At 38.9% G+C, this 21,624-nt stretch overlaps 1 protein-coding gene across 35 annotated transcripts in view; it reads left to right on the forward strand.

The window, feature by feature from the left end:
• The window catches only part of SOX6 (SRY-box transcription factor 6), a 720,388-nt gene that overhangs the window by 633,347 nt on the left and 65,417 nt on the right, over positions 1 to 21,624 (forward strand). The gene's annotated exons all lie outside the window — the stretch shown is intronic.

Genomic DNA, 21,624 nt, shown 5'->3' on the forward strand with positions numbered 1-21,624 from the left:
CATTATGTTTAAGCATTGCTGCTGATTAACAAATATACCTTTTCCCTCTTAGTGTGGGTTGCCTCTCAGGTACCCAACGAAACACCCAAACTCCTGCCATTGGTGTTTTTCTGTCCTATTCCAAAAGGTTTAGAAATATCTTATAATAAAGGGGGTATATGAGGTTACAGACTACCAGAATATTTTATAAAAGCATATATACTCAATGAAGGCTAATATATTATTATGACTCATCATTGAATTTATTACTAAGTTTTCTGTCAGCCTGAGCAAAACAGAAAACAGAGAAACTTATAAAATGCATTCATTTATTTTTTTGATTCATCAGATTATTTATCAAGTGCTTAGTGTGTAATAGACACTGTTCTAGGCACTGGAGATACAACAGTGAACAAATGAGACAAAAATCTCTGTTCTCATAGAGCTTACATTCTGATAGGGGAACACAGATGAAGAAGAAAATAAACAAATACATAATGAATAATGTTGGTAACAGGAGGAGGTGAATCATTGCCATGAGGGAAATAGAAGCAAGTTAAGGAAATACAGAGTCACAGGATTGTTCCTTTAGGTAGGCTGGTAAGGACTCTGAGGAGGTGTCGTGTAATAGAGAGAGTGAAGGAAGCCCTGTGCAGGCCACAGGAAGAGCATCCAGGCAGTGGGAACAATAGGCTTAGAGGCCCTTAGAGTGTAGGACCAGCAACAAGGAGGCCAATTTAGCAAGAGCAACTGGAGGAAAGGCAGAGCAGTGAGACCTAAAGAGAAGTCTCTGCCTGGGGCAGAGTGTGGTAGACCTGTAGGCCTTGGAAGGACTATGTGTATTTCACTCTGAATCTGATGAGAATTCCTGCCTCCCTCTTCACATGGCTGTCTTCCCTCTGTGTATGTCCCCATGTCTCCGAATCTTCCTCTTCTTAAGAAGAACATCACTTATTGAATTTAGGGTCCACCCTAATCCAGTGTGACTTTAACTTGATTATATCTGCAAAGACCCAGTTTCCTACAGATAGAAAAATAGATTACATAAATATATTAATTTAATACATTAAATTAATAATGAATTAACTCCCCCTCCCCTACTTTGATTGATCCTTTTAGCAAGAAGTTCACATAAAGTCGGAGAAGGCAATGGCACCCACTCCAGTACTCTTGCCTGGAAAATTCCATGGGCGGAGGAGCCTGGTAGGCTGCAGTCCATGGGGTCGCGAAGAGTCGGACACGACTGAGCGACTTCACTTTCAATTTTCACTTACATGCATTGGGGAAGGAAATGGCAACCCACTCCAGTGTTCTTGCCTGGAGAATCCCAGGGACGGGGGAGCCTGGTGGGCTGCCGTCTATGGGGTCACACAGAGTCGGACACGACTGAAGTGACTTAGCAGTCACATAAAGTAGAAGAGAAACTATCTGGGGGAATGGTGGGCCTTTTGGTGCTGGATAAGCCATAAGCTTTTATACACTTGGGACCTGCTATGCATAGGGATTGTTGTTCTGTCACTAAGTTGTGTCCAACTCTTTGCGAACCCATGGACTGCAGCATGCCAGCCTTCCCTCTCCTTCACTATCTCCTGGAGTTTGAGCATACTTTTTTTGGAGTTTGCACCACCTCCATGTTGCTCAAACTCCATGTTTGCTCTATATTTTATGTCTGGTTATATTCATATCCATTATATTATATCTGTTGTGTTAATGATGCCATCCAACAATCTCATCCTCTGTCTCCCCCTTCTCCTCCTGCCCTCAACCTTTCCCAGCACCAGGGTCTTTTCCGCTGAGTCAGCCCTTTACGTCAGGTGGCCAAAGTACTGGAGCTTCAGCTTTATCATCAGTTCTTTCAATGAAAATTTAGGGTTGATTTCCTTTAGGATTTGTCATAGCTTAGTTGCTAAGTCATGTCTGACTCTTGTGACCCCATGGACTATGGCCTGCTAGGCTCCTCTGTCTATGGGATTCTCTAGGCAAGAATACTGGAGTGGATTGCCATTTCCTTCTCTAGGGGATCTTCCCAACCCAGGAATTGAACTCAGGTCTCCTGCATTGCAGGCAGAGTCTTTACCAACTGAGCTACAAGGGAAACCCTCTTTTAGGATTGACTGGTTTGAACTCCTTGCTGTCCAGGGGACTCTCAAGAGTCTTCTCCAGCACCACAGTTTGAAGGCATCAATTCTTCAGTGCTTAGCCTTCTTCATGGTCTAACTGTCACATCTGTACATGACTATTGGAAAAATCATAGCTTTGACTATATGGACCTTTGTCAGCAGAGTGTTGCCTCTGCTCTTTAATACACTGTCTAGGTTTGTCATAGCTTTTCTTCCAAGGAGCAAGCATCTTTTAATTTCATGGCTGCAGTCACCATCTACAGTAATTTTGGAGCCCAAGAAAATAAGATCTGTCACTGCTTCCACTTTTTCCCCGTTTATTTATCATGAAGTGATGGGACTAGATGCCATGATCTTAGCTTTCTGAATGTTGTTTTAAGTCAGCTTTTTCACTCTCTTTCACCCTCATCAAGAGGCTCTTTAGTTCCTCTTCACTTTCTGGCAGTAGAGTGGTATCATCTGCCTATCTGAGGCTATTGATATTTCTCCCAGCAATCTTGATTCCAGCTTGTGATTCATCCAGCCTGGCATTTTACATGATGTACTCTGTATATAAGTTAAATAAACAGTGTGACAATATGGAGCCTTGTCATACTCCTTTCCCAATTTTGAACCAGTCCGTTATTACATGTCTGGTTCTAACTGTTGCTTCTTGACCTGCATACATGTTTCTCAGGAGACACAGGGCTACTGAGTAGAAATTGGGGTAAAAGCAAGAGAATGGATACATGCAGCAGAGAACATCTCCTACTTTACAATTTTGTCAAGGGTGAATCCTAAAATTAGTATGAGAAGGATGTCGGTGATTTATCTAAGTCTTTTAAACTGTATTGGTTTTCAAATGAAAGTGATATATGGTTACTAAAATGTCTAATAATACAGTTGTATGGTCAATAGCTAATTACCCTTCTCACCGCATTAACTACCGTTGGTGATTCACAAGTTTTCTTTGCATATGTGGGAAGTATTAATGAGTTTAAAGGTATATATTCTCACTTGGAGTGGTAGGCCCTGAGTTGTCACTTGCCAGCTATGTGATATTTGGTAAGTTGAATAACTTCTCTGGATCTAAAGTTCTTCATCTGTAATGTGAGGGTAGTAATCTGGGTTACAATAGAATAAAATATATATGAATATACCTAGCAAAGCCTCAGGTACAGAGTGGGTACTTTCTTATGTTTCCCATACCTTTTAGGCTACATTATGGGTGATCTTTGAATATATAGAACAAATGAGCTATTTTGCCACAGATATGAGTTCCTCATAACAATGATGGAAGGGTCAGCAGAAGAAAGCAGAGTTAAATGTTTCAGATGATGGCATATTGACCAACTTACATAGTTAAACTCCTTTCTAACTGAGTTGATACACAAAGCTATGGAAACTTCAGATTTATTAAGTTAGATCGTGGTTTCATAATGTCATAATTTCATAATGTCATAATAATGCTGATGCCTCAGCATTATTGACATTTTTGGCTGGAGAATTCTTTGTCATGGGTGGCTAATCTGGCCTCTACTCATTAGGTGCCAGCAGCACCCCTCCTTTTGTGATGACCAGAAATGTCTCTAGACATTGCTAAATGGCCCCTATTGGGGTAGGGAGGACAAAATTACCCCTAGTTGAAATACCACTGGGCTAAATAAATATATTTAGAATTAATACATTTCAGAAATTTTATTCCACAAAAAAACAAGTTATTTAAATAATCACATGTGTGTGCTTAGTCAAGCTCAGTCATGTCCCACTCTTTGTGACCCCATGGACTGTAGCCTTCCTCTGTCTGTGGGATTGATTATCCCTGCAAAAATACTGGAGTGGGTTACCATTTCCCCCTCCAGGGGATCTTCCTGCCCCAGGTATTGAACCTGTGTCTCCTGTGCCTCCTGCATTGGCAGGTGGGTTCTTTTGCTACTGAGCCACATGGGAAGCCCCTTCAATAATCACATTTGTTTTTAAATTATAGAGAATCATTTGCTTTTGATTAATGTTATGAATAATATATTTCTTTGAAAAATATTTCTGATGAAAAACTAGAATTTTTGTTTGGAATATTAACATAGAGAATATTTAAAACAGATGTGTGTACATCATTTAGGTTGTGGGGGAAATAAGAAATAAATTCAGTATTGTTACAGCAACTCTGCCTTTCAGTGAAGCCCCTCTGTCACATTAAGTAGGCTTAGAATAGCAACATCCTGAAATGTTTGCACTAAACCTAAATAGTAAATTGGCACTGGACATCCCTTCCTTCCAGCAGTGACTCTCTTTGTCTGACACAGTGACCCTATATTGTTGAATTTATATCATCGATTCAAGTTCAAGCTTAAGACTCTACTAACTTCAAATACTCTGGGTTAATTTTAAGTATTTCTCACTGACTTTTCTTAATTCATATAGAGGAAAGAAGTCTGAGCCTCTGAAATAATAACACCTTATTTTGTGTTGGAAGCCACCAGTGAGAGACAAGAGATTAGGTTAAGATTGAAAATTAATAAATCTCAACTTGTCCTAAAATATGTCACACAATGTAATTGAGCTCCTGGACATAAGTGGCAAAATGGCTTCTACAGAATCAGAAAACCCTGGTTTCTCAGTTGAAGAGAGTTGTTGTCTCAGTAGATGACCTTATAGTGGTTGAATTCGGGTTGCTGGAAAAGTCCATTATATTCAAGGCTGTTGTGTTCACAGGTTCTCCTTTACATTCTCTCTCTCGCAAATAATGTCACTGTTTTGAATGTATATTTGTTGTAGGCTTTGTCTGGCTTCCCTGGTGGCTCAGACGGTAAAGAATCTGCCTACAATGCAGGAGACCTGGGTTCAATCCCTGGGTTGGGAAGATCCCCTGGAGGAGGGTATGGCAACCCACTCCAGCATTCTTGCCTGGAGAATCCCCATCGACAGAGGAGCCTGGTAGGCTACAGTCCATGGGGTCTCAAAGAGCTGGACACGACTGAGCAACTAAGCACAGGCTTTGACTAGTTTCTAGACCCAGTATCTATTCTTGTTAGGTTCATTACCTGCAGAAGAGTTAATTAAGAATGATATTAAAGGACTCCTGTGATGGTAGATTTGGCTCTCTTATAATCAAAATATCCAACTTAATTTTATGAGGTTTCACACAACACTACTTTTTCTTCTGAGAATCATATTTTCTTCTGAGATCAAATAAGATAAATATATAATGTACAATAAGATTAGTAAAATAGATTGTGACAAAATCAGTTTAACTCTCTTCAAAATCATCATCTTTGGAATTATCTCGATTTCCTTAAGTGTAAAGATTCATAAATTAGATTTATGACTTTATTCTTGTAAACCATAGTACAGTTTCAGAGAATTGTTCAGTATTTCTGTCACAACACCTTGTAATTTATAAAGCATGCCTCATCACACTCACGGAGAAGGCAATGGCACCCCACTCGAGTACTCTTGCCTGGAAAATCCCATGGACAGAGGAGCCTGGTAGGCTGCCGTCCATGGGGTCGCAAAGAGTCGGACATGACTGAGCAACTTCACTTTCACTTTTCACTTTCATGCATTGGACAAGGAAATGGCAACCCACTTCAGTGTTCTTGCCTGGAGAATCCCAGGGACAGGGGAGCCTGGTGGGCTGCCGTCTATGGGGTCGCACAGAGTCGGACTTGACTGAAATGACTTAACAGCAGTAGCAGTAGTATCACACTCGTATCTGGACATTGTTTAAAAATGAGTGTGTCACAGATTTGAGTTCCCTGAGAAGCAGACTGTGAGATGAAGAGTGTGTGCTGATACATGCTCAGTCACTTCAGTTGTGTCTGACTCTTTGCAGCCCTATAGCTGGAACCTGCCAGGCTTCTCTGTCCCTGGGGACTCTCCAGGCAAGAATACTGGAGTGGGTTGCCAGGCCCTCCTCCAGGGGATCTTCCCCACCCAGGGATTGAACCCGGGTCTCCTGCGTCTTCTGCATCACAGGTGGATTCCTTACTGATGAGCCACCGGGGAAGCCTGAGACAGAGATTAGCAAGCAGGTTTATGGGGGTAGGGGGTCCTCTTTCTGATTGCCACCTGTGGAAGGGAAAGGATGAAAGCAGAATCGGACTGTGATGCAGTCTCATCCAAGGCCTTAGTCAACCTCATATGAAGCTTTGAGGCTGCCGTGTCCATTCAGAATTGTCTCAAGTTGGATGGAAGGAGTGAGCTTTCATACCTTTGTGTGAACCAGTCATTAGATGAGGGCTGCCCTGGGAAAGGGACTTAATCTTGGGTGAGGTGTGACTCTAGCTGAGGCGATGCTGAAGAGGGCCAACAGCTGAGGGTGAGCAAAACATTCCCTACAGGTGAGGAAACAAATCAGTCCTGAAGGGGAATCTGGGCAGTATATCACAGTTTCCTTCGCAGAGTTGTTTTTGTGATGTTTACTAACATTAGATGTATATAGAACATGTTTTGTGTATTTCATAACTGAGGGGAACATTTACTTCACAGACACAGGGGTTTGTTGTTTTTGTTGTTTAGTCGCTAAGTCATGTCTGACTCTTTTGTGACCACATGGACTGTAGCCCACCAGGGTCCTCTGTCTATGGGATTTCCCAGGAAAGAATAGTGGAATGGGTTGCCATTTCCTTCTCCAGGGCATCTTTCCAACCAGAGATTGAACCTCAGTCTCCTGCATTGAGGCAGATTCTTTTACTGCTGAGCCACCAGGGAAGTCCTGAAAGTGAGTGTTAGTTGCTCAGTCCTGTCTGACTCTTTGCAACCCCATGGACTGTAGACCACCAGGCTCCTCTGTCCATGGAATTTTCCAGGCAAAATACTGGCATGAGTTGCCATTTCCTTCCCCAGGGGATCTTCCTGACCCAGAGATTGAATGCATGTCTCTTGCATTGGCAGGCAGATTCTTTACCACTGAGCCATCTGGGAAACCCTTATAATACAAACAGAATTACATATATGTCCATATGAATACATGTTGACCTATGATATATTTCACTTTACTGGGTAAACTCCTATATTGACACTTTGAAATGAAACACTGTTAACTTGATCAACCAGAACGGCACCAATGGAGTTGTTCTGGTTGACTGTGTCACAGGATATTTAGGGTCTGTTAAATATATAGATTTTAGGGACAATAGCCTGTGACGGCACCTTAGGAGCTTTCATGCTCCATCATTTCAAAATAGCTGCTGTGCATGGATCAGGAATGTCTTGCCAGCAGAAGTCTAAGTTTATTCCCTGGGTTTTAACTTTCTGCAGCAAGAACAACCTATGACAGTGCCAGGGCAGTTTGATCATATTATAGGTGAACTTCTTACTGAATTTCGTTGTTTTGACATTTCTCAGATAGAGAGTATTTTAGTCATGACAATACACTGCAGGATTTTAGATAGGCTGCTTCTAAATGTCCTTGCTGCTGCTAAGTCGCTTCAGTCATGTCTGACTCTGTGTGACCCCAGAGACGGCAGCTCCCCCATCCCTGGGATTCTCCAGGCAAGAACACTGGAGTGGGTTGCCAGCTAAGCTAAGGACATCTGGCTAGAAGAGAGGCAAGGTAGGGTGGGCTTTCTTAGTGTTAAAAAGTGCATTTCGTAACTTTTCTGACTTCCCTAGTGTTTGAATGCTGACTCAGTGGTTGGTTAGAGTACATTCCTACATAGGTATGATGTAACTTAGATATCTGGTTATTTTGGTTATCTTAATACCTTCAAGAGCCAGTAGATTGATTACCTGTTGATCAGAGTTACCCTAAATAGGCTGATTGCACATCCATACACATGTGGCCTGAACTGCTGTTCCCTTCATCTTCTGAGAATCTCTTAAGAAAAATTCTTGACCTCATTGCATGTCAAAATGAGCTACCATGAACACTATTATCACACTCTGTCTGCCTCTGAAGTATATTGGTGGGATTAAAACTATAGAATGAAAGAACTGAAGGGAATATAACATTTGATCTGGTCCAATACCTTCAATTCACAGACAGGAAGACTGAGACCTAAAGAAAGAACATGACTTATGCTTGGTCACATAGTGAATTTGTGTCAGAGCAGGAATTAAATCTCAGCTTTCCTAGTTCTTCATCAATGATATTTCTATTTTCAGAAAAGTACCAGATTTGATTACTTATTTTCTATAAGATATTTAAGCTATTGCTTACCAAAGTACTTTTTACATTTGCAATCTAAAACCTTTGGTGGAATAAGACAGGGTAAAAATAACAAAAACAGTGAAGCAGAAAGGCATTGAGCCCCCTGCTTTCTGTATATGTTTCATCTTCTATTTCAATAAAGCATTCTTCTCCACAATGATGTCCACTGGTTCTGGCTCTGGAAAGATATCAGTCAGAAAGCAGAAGATTTATTGATGCTAGTATAGACAAAGAAACAGAAGAGGTGGCTAGTCCAGAAGCAGTAATAGAATTAGAGAGCGCACGGTGTATTGGAAAGAGCATGGGCTTTGGAGTGTCAGTTTCTAGGATTAATCTTGGAAGCAGCCTGTGTGGTTTTCTGTGTTATTTTAGTAAGTTACTTAACCTCTGTGGGTCTCAATGAATATACCTATAAAATAGAGATAATTATCCTTTCCTTGAAGGCTTGTTTTGAGGGAAGATATACATAGAGCACATATCTGACACGAGAGATGCTCTGTTACTATTAGGTCCTTTTTCACTGTAAGACCTCAGACAGGTTGTCAAACCTGTTGTTAATTTTATTAAATTTTCACTCTTTGAGACTCTCCAAAGGTGAATGGATTAACCTACTGCTCCGTGAAGCCAAAATTTCTTAAGATAGAGTAGAAGGTTAGTTAGAAGCTAACAGGCACCTTCTTACAAACTCAAGATATGCATTTTTCTTTTTCATTATTAAAGTAACTTGAATACTCTAGTTACTTGCTATAGGATCTGCTCATAGCCAACATGATAATGTTCAAATTTTATAATATCAGTGTGCTAGGGACTTTTGTTCCTATTAATTTAATATATACTTTAATAATTTCCAGAAAACCAAAATTTCAATCCATGATTTTTGAGAATACTTAACCTGATTGTCGATAACTATATGCATTTCTCATGCCAAAATGATATTTTTTCAATCAAGTAAATAGAAAAACAGTCCAGTCACTAAGGTACATTGTAAACCTGTTCCTTTTTGTTAAAAAACACAATTGTTCACTTATTCACAAGTGTAGATTCTTGCTTCGTACCCATACTTTGCAAAAACATCAGAACAGTATGTCAGCATTACACTGATGTAATACTGCCCTCTTTTATTGGAAATGAAAAACATACTGTATGTCTTCTGCTCCACGTTGTCAGTTGCCACAGCTCCTTGTTATTTACACAGTTGATTCAGATAGTCATTGTTGCATGACAGGATAAGTTCAGACAGATGATCAATGTAGCCGTACAACAATAAGCGTAAGGGAACTGTGAGCAAATTATTTAGCAAAGTGTGTTTGGAATGAATGAGTTTCTTATATAGCACACAGACTAGTGAGGTTTTGTTGTTTTCAAGGAGCGTATAGCATTGATTAATCACGATGGTAATTTTTATGAGCAGTTGACTAACATGTTCAGTTGTGCTTTTTCCAATGTCAACTCATTCCCAAAATATTGATAACTTGAATTAGAAGTGTTGTGGGCATATTAGAGATTTTACAGGAAGGGGACAGATTCTAATTATAACATCCTCTTTTGCAAAGCAGAGCAAAAGTTGGTTTTAAAAAAAATTATATACTACTTTTAACATTGTGACAAAAAGCGTTTTAGTAGTGTTTCCGTTTCAGAAATATTATCACATATGTTATCTCTCTAGAACCTTTCCAAATTCAGAGATATAGATAATGCTGTCCTTGTTTTGCAGATTAGGGACCTAACACCAGCTCTGCATCACTTTGTTTCTTCCTTACCTCTCTCTGTCTCTCTCTCTCTCTCTCTCTCTCTCATTTGTTCCCCACAGCTCTGTGAGACTGACAGGGCAATTTTAGTTAAAATCTAAAACAAGACATACATCTGAGTTTCAAACATCAATTTTAATGAAGTGAATGCTAAAATCATGAGACAAAGAAATCTACTTAGATATATACGCTTCCTGCACATTTCTTTGAAAGGAGTAACTAACTATATTTATAGTTGTGATAGTGTTTTTCTAAAACAGCATGCACAGACCAAAATTGCCATAAATTAGAAAAAAAATGTAACTTTTACTAGTGTTAGATTTTACATTTGAAGCAGTAACATTGAACGGCTAAGCAGTGCTGGATATAGACTCCTGGCTGAATGTTATCATTAAGTTCCTTTTATTTCTGTTGTCAGGGCTACTTGATTGGTTGCCTAGCTACTAGTTTAAGACCCAATTCATAAAAAACAACAACAAACTTGCTTGGCTCTTTTCTTCTCTACAGGTTAAATGGAAAGGATGGTGAGAATTTATCTAGGTTTAAAAGGTTCAAGATACTTCTTAGGGTTGGAGTGGGGAAAGGAACAAATATAAGACTTTTGTTTAAAAGAAATATTTTAAATCAAAAGGTCATGTCCAGTTAAAGGATCTCCCACTGAAAGGGTTAAAATTTGACACATCACAGTTAACTGTGCATAAAGAGTTGTTTGGAAGTTTTGGAAGTTTGAAACAAATTTTGAAGCATATTCTTCAAAATAAAAACTTGGAAGATGGCTTTGTTTTAGCTTTTTGAAAATGTCTCTAATGTCTGGCTTAATAGTAGACAGCTTCATTCTTATTTCTGCTTCTGTATTCAATCTGTTGCTTTATCACAAGGCTGTGTAATTTCAGAGAAATTCCATTAAACAGTCATGAAAGAGTAGGAATGAAAAGGACAAATAATGTCTTAGTGTTATTATAAAACTAGTTTTGGTCTAGTGGACCCTCTAAAAAGGTGTTTGAGACTGCCAGGAGAATACTTTGAATACATATTATTCTAGATTATGGACTATATGTATGTATAGTGTATGTTTTAAGTGTATTGCCCTTAACTTTAAGAATAGCCTTCACTAATCAAACATTGTATACAGTTAGATATGACTACTGGTTTTATTCTATCTGAATTAAGGAGCAAAAAGTTAATAAAATTCTATTGCTTGTATTTATAACTTATCTTAATGCAAAAACAATTTTGGGTGGTTTGCAGTAAGACATATAATAAAACAAGATAAAAACTAAATAGGGAGGAGATAGTGGGAAAGAAAAGTTAAGTATAGTAAAATAAGGTAAATAGATAAAGCTGGGATAAGGTAAGTGCACAAAAATTCTTGTCATGCATATTTACATAATTGTTAGAGATGCACCACAGACTTGACTGTGAACATCTTGATAACCAAACAAAAAAGAAAAATATGTTACAAGATCCCCAGTATTTCTACTATATAAGTACAGCAGTTTCTTAGACGAAACATGGGTATTCTCTAATAGGTCCTCATAAAAGCTTGAGACATACTCAAGAATGTTTGAGAACTACAGTAATTTTGCAGGCTGTTTCTTAACAGACCTTGTCATTTATCTTTTAGATTCATTCATTTTTACCTAGCTTTCTTTGCCTTCATTTGAGCGTTGTGACTGACACTGTGTTCTTTATCCCTTGGACACACTTTTTTCCAATTCCATTTCGTTTTATGTACTTACTATTTACAAAGCACAGTGTTGGACTTGTGTAGTAGAAAGGTAACCAGGGTTCAATCCTGGCTTACTAAGTTGCTATATCTCAGAATTTCACTTTTCTCAACTGTAAAAATGTTAGGACTTGATTAATAAATGATACAATATTCAGTCTCCTAGCAAATACCTTATATATGTGTTGCTGCTGCTGCTATTAAGTCGCTTCAGTCATGTCCGACTCTGTGCGACCCTATAGACAGCAGCCCACCAGGCTCCCCCGTCCCTGGGATTCTCCAGGCAAGAACACTGGAGTGGGTTGCCATTTCCTTCTCCAAAGCATGAAAGTGAAAAGTGAAAGTGAAGTCCCTCAGTTGTGTCCGACTCTTCGCAACCCCATGGACTGCAGCCTACCAGGCTCCTCTGTCCATGGGATTTTCCAGGCAAGAGTACTGGAGTGGGGTGCCATCGCCTTCTCTGTTATATATGTGTTAGGTATTTAATAAATATTTCCTCCCTTCCTCCCTCTTTCCCTGTCTCCCTCCCCTTCCCCTTGTCTCTTCTTACCATCTTCCCTTCTTTCCTATCTTTCCCATCTTTAAGATTAAGGTTGTAGATAAGAACAAAAGATATGCAGTTATACTGCCCTGGTTTCTACACATAAGAGATGAGGAAATTCATAGTTTCTAAGCACAAGGAGTTGTTGAGAAGATTCAATAAAATAATCCATGTGTCAGGCCTCATCCAGTGTCTGACATGATCGGAAGGCAGGCTGAAACAGATCATTGCCATGGTTAGTTCAGGTTTATCTTTAAAGATAATCATGAACCGTTAAAAGTGCTTGTGGATGCAGCACATTTAATCTGAGCTACATTTTTAGAAGAATATCATGGTAGCTTAAAGAAAGAATGAGAGAGACCTTTAGAGAAATGCGAAAAAGAGAAAGAATATGTGTTTTGGAGTTGGACTGAGCTGGATTTCAGATTCTGATTCTATTGCTTACTAGCTCTGTAGCCTCTCTGAGCCTCAGTGTCTTCAAATGTGACTAATGATAGTTTCACTGGTTGTTGAGAAATTAATCAAAAGTCTATAAGCTGAGTGTCCTGGACCATGCCTTTAAAAGATCCATTACTTCTTTTTTGTATGTTTTCTGAGAGCATTCCTATAAGTAGATCTCCATTTGAAATTTATTTAAATCTGCCTTAGATTCTTCTGTCTTCTTGAGCTCAGAGCTCATCCTAGTGTCATAGAAGCAGGACTTTTCTAGTAAAAAGACCACCAATATTCAGAGGAAGGAAATGTTACAAATTTAGCATGAAGTGTGTCACCCCACATCAGAAAACTCATTAAATATTCCTAAAGAATCCTTAGATTCCAAAGTAGATCAGCACCACCTAGATAGCCTTTAGGATCCATTCAATGTACTAAACAATTTTAAAATGTCTGAGTTGCAGAAAATTCAAAACACATGTTGTCAGAAATGTTTCAGTTATTTTTAAAAATGCACATTAAAGAAAAATATATATAACTATGATTCTCAAGTGGAACAAAATATTGGGTTTCAAGTCAGTTGATTGCCGAGAAGTCTTTAAAGGTAAGGCTTAGACCATTTAAATGACAAATCATATATTTAAAAACCTAGTAAAACATGAACATTTAAAGTGGATTCATTTTAAAACACAGCCTTGGAAAGACTGAACAGGTTCTAAACTATTTTCCTAAATTTTCACAAAGCTCCTCAAGACAATACAAGCTGTCTCCTAAGTCTAACAACAACAAAAAAATCTATCTAGATTCACATTTTTAGACTCTTGGAGGGACCTAAGCTACTTCTTGAAAACATACTGTATTATTTTGTTATCTGCTTGCCTTTGGGGAACTGGATCCATCTGCGTTTCCCTGAGCTGGGAGGGAGGTGCTCTGTTTAAAACCATGTGAACTTTCTCCAGACTCAGGCTTCCCATTTCACAGATGTTGGCTTCAGGCATCCTGGAGGTTATCTTCAGGGACCTTTGTCCTAGGAATTAGGGATCTAATGTCTGTTCTGTTCTTGAATTTCCGGGGACCCCAGAAAGATCCTTTTACCTATTTATATTCTTATATAATACTCATCATGACAATGAGTTGACTGTGTTTTATCTGGTCCAATGATAATAAATCTTTTCCTCTCAGATATATAAAGTTACACATGTTTTCATTTTTTATAGAAGTATGGTAAAAACTAGTATATTCAGCATTCTCTCAACAGAAACCCAATTAGCCAGCATTTCTTCAGTCTATCGCACTATTAGAAAATTGAATTGGAGCCAAAAGAGCCCTTTGAGATCATTTAGCACAGCCCTGTATTTTATAGACGAGGAAACTGCAATGGGAAGAAGTTACGTGATTTGCCCAAATCCAACAGCAAGGCATGAGTGAGACTGTGACCAGACCTCATGTCCCTGGCCCTCAGTGCTGTGTCCTTTCCAGATCCTAGGCTGAGCTTCACATGCTCCTAAAATGTTTGTGGTGGTGGCTCTGAAACACTATAAGGCTCAAAGTGCTAAATTCAGTCTTAGTCCTGCTTATACTGTTGCACTATAATCCTTGCAAATAGAGGTGCCAAATATGACGTTAAGTTATGTATGATAACTTGACTAATCAGAGTATTTGATTAAATAGAACATTTTAATTTTCAGGCATGAGTGGCACACAGTAGGCATTCATATTAGCTAGTTTAAGTTGATACTGGTAATAGAATTTTCTGTGCTTATATTTGATGTAGAAGTTTATGTTTTTAGAGCTCAAAAAATTTTTAAGACCTGCTCAAGCTTTTGTAGCAGTGGATACAGTGGATGAGTTGGATAAGGCTTTTCCTGTTTCTCTTCCTAGAAGCTTTCTTTGCAGTTTTAGGAAGGTGATGATAATAATCCACCACCGAAATATCAGTCTTTTAAATTATTTGAACAGCATTTTTTTCACCTTATTATCACGCTTAATCCCAACATTCATCCTTAGAGGTAGAATTTTTATCATTCTTCTACAGATGAGGATGCAGTTCAGAGCTCCAATCATTTGCTTGCGTTTGCACAGTTAGTATCAAAGTTGAAACTCTTCCAAGTTGCTGATTTCAAATTTCACATTCTTCTGCAGTAGCGGACAGACTTCACCTTCCTCTCTAACACCAACCTCTGCCCAACTGTTCTGATGAGTCCTGACCACAGTTCAGAGACTGCACATTAGCTATGGTTGTACGTGAGTGTGTGTGCATGTGAGTGAATGTGTGTGTGAGTGAATGTGTGCCGTATGCGTGTGCATCCCTGTGAACAGTTATGTGTGTCTTTCTCATTGTGAGTGTAAATCTGTGTATTAGTCTGCCTCTCTATCTATGTGAGTCTCTCATCCCTATGCGTAGCTTTGTGTCTCTAAGTCTGTGTTAGGTATGCCTGCTGCCTGTGTGCGTGCACTCGTGTGTGTGTACATGTGTTTCTGTCCTTGAGTCTGTCTTGTGGGAGTAGCCAGCTGTCTGTTGTGTGTCCATTTGACTGTGCGCATCCCTAAGTATGCCTGTGCGTTTGTCAGTATCTCATTGTGTCTGTGTGTCTGCCTGAGCTTGTGTGTCTGCAGATATGTCTGTGTGTCTCTGTCTGAGTCTTTCTTTGAATCTGTGTGTGAGTCTGTATTATGTGTAGGTGTCTGTATATCAGTGTATGTCTGCCTGCTTGCGTAAGTCTCTGCATATGTGTCCTATCTCTTTTCTTTATGGAGTTAGGTATTGACATACTTGATGATTCTCATTCTCAGCTTGTAGGTGTAGAACTGGGTATGGGGAATATGTATGAAAACACTGCACATAGATGTACTGTATGCGTTCTCCCCATCACTGTTTCCCTCTCAGCATTGTCCTAAGTCTGGTGGTCAAAATGAACTGTTGGGAGTACTCTGCAGACGTTCACTTTTAGCTTAGATCCAGTTCCCACTGTGGATAGAAGTACTTACTTTTATTTTTGGTGCAACCCTGATTTGCCCATTACATCTTTTTGTAAATGAGGTCAACAGTATTGCTCTGAAATAACACAAAGGGTGTCTTGCACAGCCACTGCCCGGTGGCTGTAGTTCCCTGGACTTTCTGGGCTGCCAAGAGTCTCCTGTGGGTTTCAGGGAAGAAGATCACTCTAACACTGGCTGCTCCCCATGTTGAGGATCAAGGTAAATTTTATGAAAAGAGGAACCATAGGTGTGGGATCTTTTTGTCCATATTGATATTAAAATATTAATATTAAAATTAATGTCAGTTTTTCCATTGGTAAAATGGGGACAAGAAAGCAAGCATTTTCTCTAAAGAAGCATCTTAGTGAACTCCTTTAAAAATCACGTCAGCTTACCAAAAACTTTCTATGATGAATTCTCCAATTTTAATGACACTCCTAAAAGGGAGGTTGGCAACAAGTTTAATATTTCTTATTCCAGACCATTAATTTGAATATTGTAAAACTATTTCCCCAGGTCTAGGCGGAATACTGGTAATCAAAGAAGGAACAGGGCTCTTTGAAATTAGTCATATCCAGGTCCAAAACTCAGCTTCACAGACTGATTGGTGATCGTCTCACTTCAAAACCACATCTATAATAGTTGGGTCACCTGGGGCCTGTTATTTTTCTGTGCCTTTGTGTACTCCTTTGGAAGGTGAAAGTGATGAATGTACCATATAAGATTGTAGGGAAGGTTAAATAAGAGACTGTATATGAAGTACGGTTGATGCAGATAAATATTATCCTGGCTTCGTTATTGTTGCTTGGAACCATGTGACAGAACAAGACATTAGACTGGAAATGCTCACCATCAATGTGTGTAGCTTATGGTAGATGCTTGGGATTCAGGGAAATATTTACTAGTCCTTTTTGCCTTGAAAGGAAAATATAATCTGACTCAAGAGGCAGGACAGATACATAAGAGGGTCCCTGACAGTGTGGGGTCCAAGTGCCAAATAAGTGAAAGGAATTGCAAGGGTGATTAAGCTCATGAAAATCAAGGAGGCCCTGCCCATCAATGACTGAGGTGGAAGAGAGGTTCTGTGGAACGGGAGAGACTTAAAATGCCTAAAGAAAAGACAGGATGGGCAGAGTGTGCAGAGAAGAGTGACCAGCAAGTGGGCTCCTAGAATGAATCTGGGTGGAGCATGGGCCTCCTCATGAGGGGAACAATGGCTGGTGGACAGTTAACTCAGGAGAGAAGCGGGTTCTGAGTTAGAGGTGGGTGGGGTTCAGATGCTTGAAGTCTTGAATGCTTGGCTAAGAAATGTAGCACAGTGTGTGTGTGTGTGTGTGTGTGTGTGTGTGTGTGTGTGTGTGCATATGAGAGACGAGGTAAGATAGGGCATGAATACTAATGATGGTAGTGGTAACTGAGGTAAATTGAGTGTATTTCTCTGTATAAGTAAGCTTGCAGAAAGTCAACCTGTTTGTTACATAAAAATACTATATACTTTTATAGTATAGTATATAGTAATAGTATAGTATATAGTATTATGTATATACTACATACATAAAAATACTATAGGAGCAAATGCTAAGTGATTCTTCTCTCAGTGGGAGAAAACTCAGGGTGGTATAGGATTGTACATACAAAATAAAACTTGAAATAATTAACATTAATTTATAGGCATTTATAGATGGTAAATACTTTTATATGGAAGTTCTCATTTATGAGGTAGAGATTATTGTCATCCTCCATTGCAGGTTAAAAAACAAAAAATAAAACCTACTGAGAATCATGAAGAACTTACCAGCTCTTCTCCTTATTAATTCTATCCTTCCCACCACACCACACTGTGAAGTTACTTTTATTGGTAACTTGAAGGAAGAGCCCATACCTTACTCATCATTGTCTCCCTAACACTGAGCCTGAAATTCTCAGTCATTATTCATTGATTGCTTGCTTGTGGCTCTAGACCAAACTTTGGGAGAAATAGTTACTCTTCTGGTAAAAATTTATTTTCATCTGTGTCTGTCTGTGCTTTTGTGTGTCTGGTCTTGCTCAGACAGAGGAAATTCACCTTGCAGGAGAGTTGCTTCTTACTAGACCATAGTTAGCAGAGTTTTGAGGTCTTGTTTTTCTGTCCCAGTTACTCTGCCTCATTGCTGCTTTCTCTTGTCTTCTATTTTGGAGGTTGATCAGTTTCCCACAGTCTGTACTTGTCTGCCTCTGCCTCCTTATATGTATGAGAGTCTATTTCTGTCCCTTCCTTTCTTTTCCCTAACCTCCTCCTTATCCCATCTCTCCATCTCTCTCCCCTGCCTGATTCCCGCCCTCTTCTTTCTCATTTCCCTTCTCTCCTTCCCATCCTTCCTCCCTGTCTCTTTCATGTCTTATCTCCCAATCTTATAGCAGTCTACTGCAGTTAAGGTGCAGTCTCTGACCACTGGGGCTTCAGGAAGAGCCCCTGGACAAGGGCATGGCAACCCATTCTTGCCTGGAGACTCCTTTGGACAGAGGAGTCTGGCAGGCTACAGTCCATAGGGTCACAGTCAGACATGGCTGAAGTGACTTAGCACACATGCAGTCTGACCACTGATGAAGATTTTTCTCCGAGCCCTTATAGCGACAGGGGCAGCTGCTATCTCTGCATCCTTCTATGGCAGAGCTCTGGTGTGTGATACCTGCATCTCCCTAGACTACTCTGGTGTAACAAGAGTTCCTGAGCATGCAGCTTCAATGATAGGGCCTCTAAGAATCTGACTAAGAATTGACCGTGCATTAAGAAGGTAGCATAGTATAGGGGGGCTGAGACACAACCTGTACAAATTTATTTAGCACCGAATGTTGACTTTACTTATTAAAATGACAATGCAATAAAGTCTTAGACTTGAATTGACCCAGAAAATTAAATTTATACAATAATTACTGACTTTCAAGGCCTTAGAAGCCAGCGTGGATCCTGATCTTCCTGATTTCATGACCTGTGCCTAAAACTTGGTCACATCTCCTAAGTCAAGCTGTGTAAAACAGTAGAAGATATCCAGATTGGACTTCACAATTTATAAGATCCTGGTGGTCACCAAGACTGAATATGGAACATATTTTTTGTGAAGAGCAGGGTAGCTGAGTCAGTGGTTTCCACTTTGACTGTGAGTTTTAAGCTGTGTGCCTTCCGCCTCCTCTTTTGTTGGAATACGCTGGACTCAAAGCCGCCTTAGTCTGAGAGCATAAATAAGTAGCATGTCATCACTTTTATTCCATAAATAAAACAAATTTTTGTTTATCATTTTTGTAGGTGGTAGTGGAAAGGAGAGGGTGTAGAAAGGACATGAAGTCTATTTGAAGTAAATCAGGTCTGTTGTACCAAAGATCTCTGGAGTTTATGGACTAATTTATTTATTTTCTGGAAAACTTAGCTGAGAAATAAGAATTAGCTAAATGTAGATAAGTTTACTGACCAGAACAATACAGCAAGGTTACAGTGCTACATGAGTCAGTGAATTTCACCTCGCTTTGTACTAACTAGTCTTCCAGAGTCATTTCTACAAACTTAATTTTAAAAGGTAACTTAATGAGATAAAAATTATCTAGAGGTGATATCTAAAGGAATATTTAATATTCATTTATCTTCAAGTAGAAACTATACTGAAGAAAGTTGCAGTTAAATTGATTTATCAAAAGGAAAAGCATGTGATTGTTTAAAACAATGGACAAAGACTTTTAAAACAACTTGAAGCACAGAGTACTTAAAAGTACAAAGGATGAGTGATTGAAGTATATTAGCTCGGTGTATTAGCTGGTCTTTAGGGGAAAACTAGTATTTCAATCCACACAGTACCTAAATAGATTATATTTATGTTAAGACTTGTTTATTTGGTCTGAGAAGTAGAACAGTCTGGCTTTTCATGTAATATTACCAAAAAGAGACCACAATCCACAACTTGAGGCCTTATATAAATTATAAATTTAATATGTGAGTCCTGATGGAGGCAAGAAGGCTGGCCAGCCCTATCAGAAATCATATTCCTCTTCTTTTGGTCACTTCAGCTATGAAAAACTAAAATTCTAATCATAAATGTGAATATATTTTACTTAATCGGTTAAAAGATTTAGTCTTTTCTCAGCTTGTGTTGTCCTTTTGTCAAATGCATGCAGTGGAGTTTTAAATAAGAGCTGAAACCTTAAAACTTCTACATTGTGTAATTGTTAAACTCATGATCCTCTTATCATTAATTGGTCTGAAAATGCCATTAAAAATTCTACAGAGATTTAAAAACTCTGCTAAAAGTACTGTTCACAGGGAAAGGTATTTGTTCTGTGAATAACTGTTTTTTCCTTGAGCTTGCAAATCCATTGTAGTTAACTCTCATTAGACAATCTTGGGGAGTGAGTGAACAATGTTTCTGCCTTGTATCTCACTCTGGTTGATTTTCTATGTTTGTCCTTGTCTAAGTAGGTGGCAGAAAGGAACAGGAAGAGCAGCCATCCCAGCATTAGGAATAAATGTGTGCTTGTTTATTGATGGTTCAGTAAGAGAGCCGTAGGAGGTGTCGTTTTCATTTCATTAAAAAAAATTTAACTGTGGTCTAAGCACCATCCCGCATTCTGCTGAAAGACTGTTTAATAACACTGAAGCTCCTGCTTTTAGTCCAGGAAATCAGTAAATACCTTACTATTTAAATCCTAAATTTGAATGATAAGACTGAATTCTAATTTATTAACTAAATCATAAATTCATCTTTAGTGCTATTATTATCTTGACATTTAATTGTTGAAACAAAAGCTAAAGGTCGATTTCTGAGTTACTGAGAAATGAAGTTGGTACACTCTTTACATTCACTAGTATATTTCAGTGTTTAATTTCTGACTGTGAGGATGATAATCCTTTTTTTTTCTTTCTAATAACAACAAATGAAAAGTGCTACTCCAAATATACTTTAAATCCAAAATATTTTGTTTGTGCCAATTAAGGTCAGCTGTGAAGAGCATCTGATTGTTGTTGTTGCTGCTGTTTTGTGGACACAGTGAAAGGAATAATAAGCCCCTGCACCCGTCCTCCCTGTTTGCTGGCTCTTTGATGACAAACGGCAGATATGTGGCGAGCACATACCTCATTTACATCACATGCATAATGTACTCTATCTGGGATATTAGCTTCTCAGGGTTGGCAGTGTCGCCTAACACACACGGTGATCAGCACATTTCTTGAGGCTGCAATAATCAGAGGAATACAGCAGTGATGTGGGAACTAGAGGAAATAACATGGCATAATGATGTACCCATCACTGTTCTGTTGTCATCCTTCCTAACCAGTTTGCTCTCCTTTAGAGCCTAACAAAAGGGTCATGAATTTAATAGAGTAAGACATGGAACTGGGTGCGAGAATAATATGTCTATTTCTGAGCTCCACTTTCAGAGGAAAGGGGAAAATATTGACTACACAGGGGACAAACTGCCCTGAAAGCTTTGTGGTCTACGCATGTGCCTATGTAATCTTCAAACAAGACGTGCAGTTTTTCACAAATGTGTCAGGCCTCATTTAATCTCAACTAAGCATATGAAAACCAAAAGTCAGATATAGGAAATTAACTAAATTTTCAAAAATCTGCAAAACATACGTTTCTAATAAAATATCATCTGTTATATTAATAGCATGCTGTTTACAACATTTATTCTTAGCATGTTAACCTCTTCATGGTTTTCACACATTTAATAAAAGATAACAATCTCATAGCAGTTTTCACCCATTTGTTCAAGACTTTAGCAAGAGTTCATTCCTGCAAGTATTTTACAAAGCAGTTTGCATGTTCCTGTTCTATAGCCACTTGAAGTATTCCCAAATAACTCTTACACATGGGTTCAATAAATAATTGGAAGCCCAGATGTTTGAAACGGATATAGCAGATACACTGTATTTTCAGTACAGCTACTTTCCTTTTGTCCTCTCATCAACTACATAGCACTGCACCCTGCCATTTTCA

Source organism: Bos indicus, chromosome 15 (genome assembly GCF_029378745.1).
Source record: "Bos indicus isolate NIAB-ARS_2022 breed Sahiwal x Tharparkar chromosome 15, NIAB-ARS_B.indTharparkar_mat_pri_1.0, whole genome shotgun sequence".
Classification (NCBI taxonomy): Eukaryota; Metazoa; Chordata; class Mammalia; order Artiodactyla; family Bovidae; genus Bos; species Bos indicus.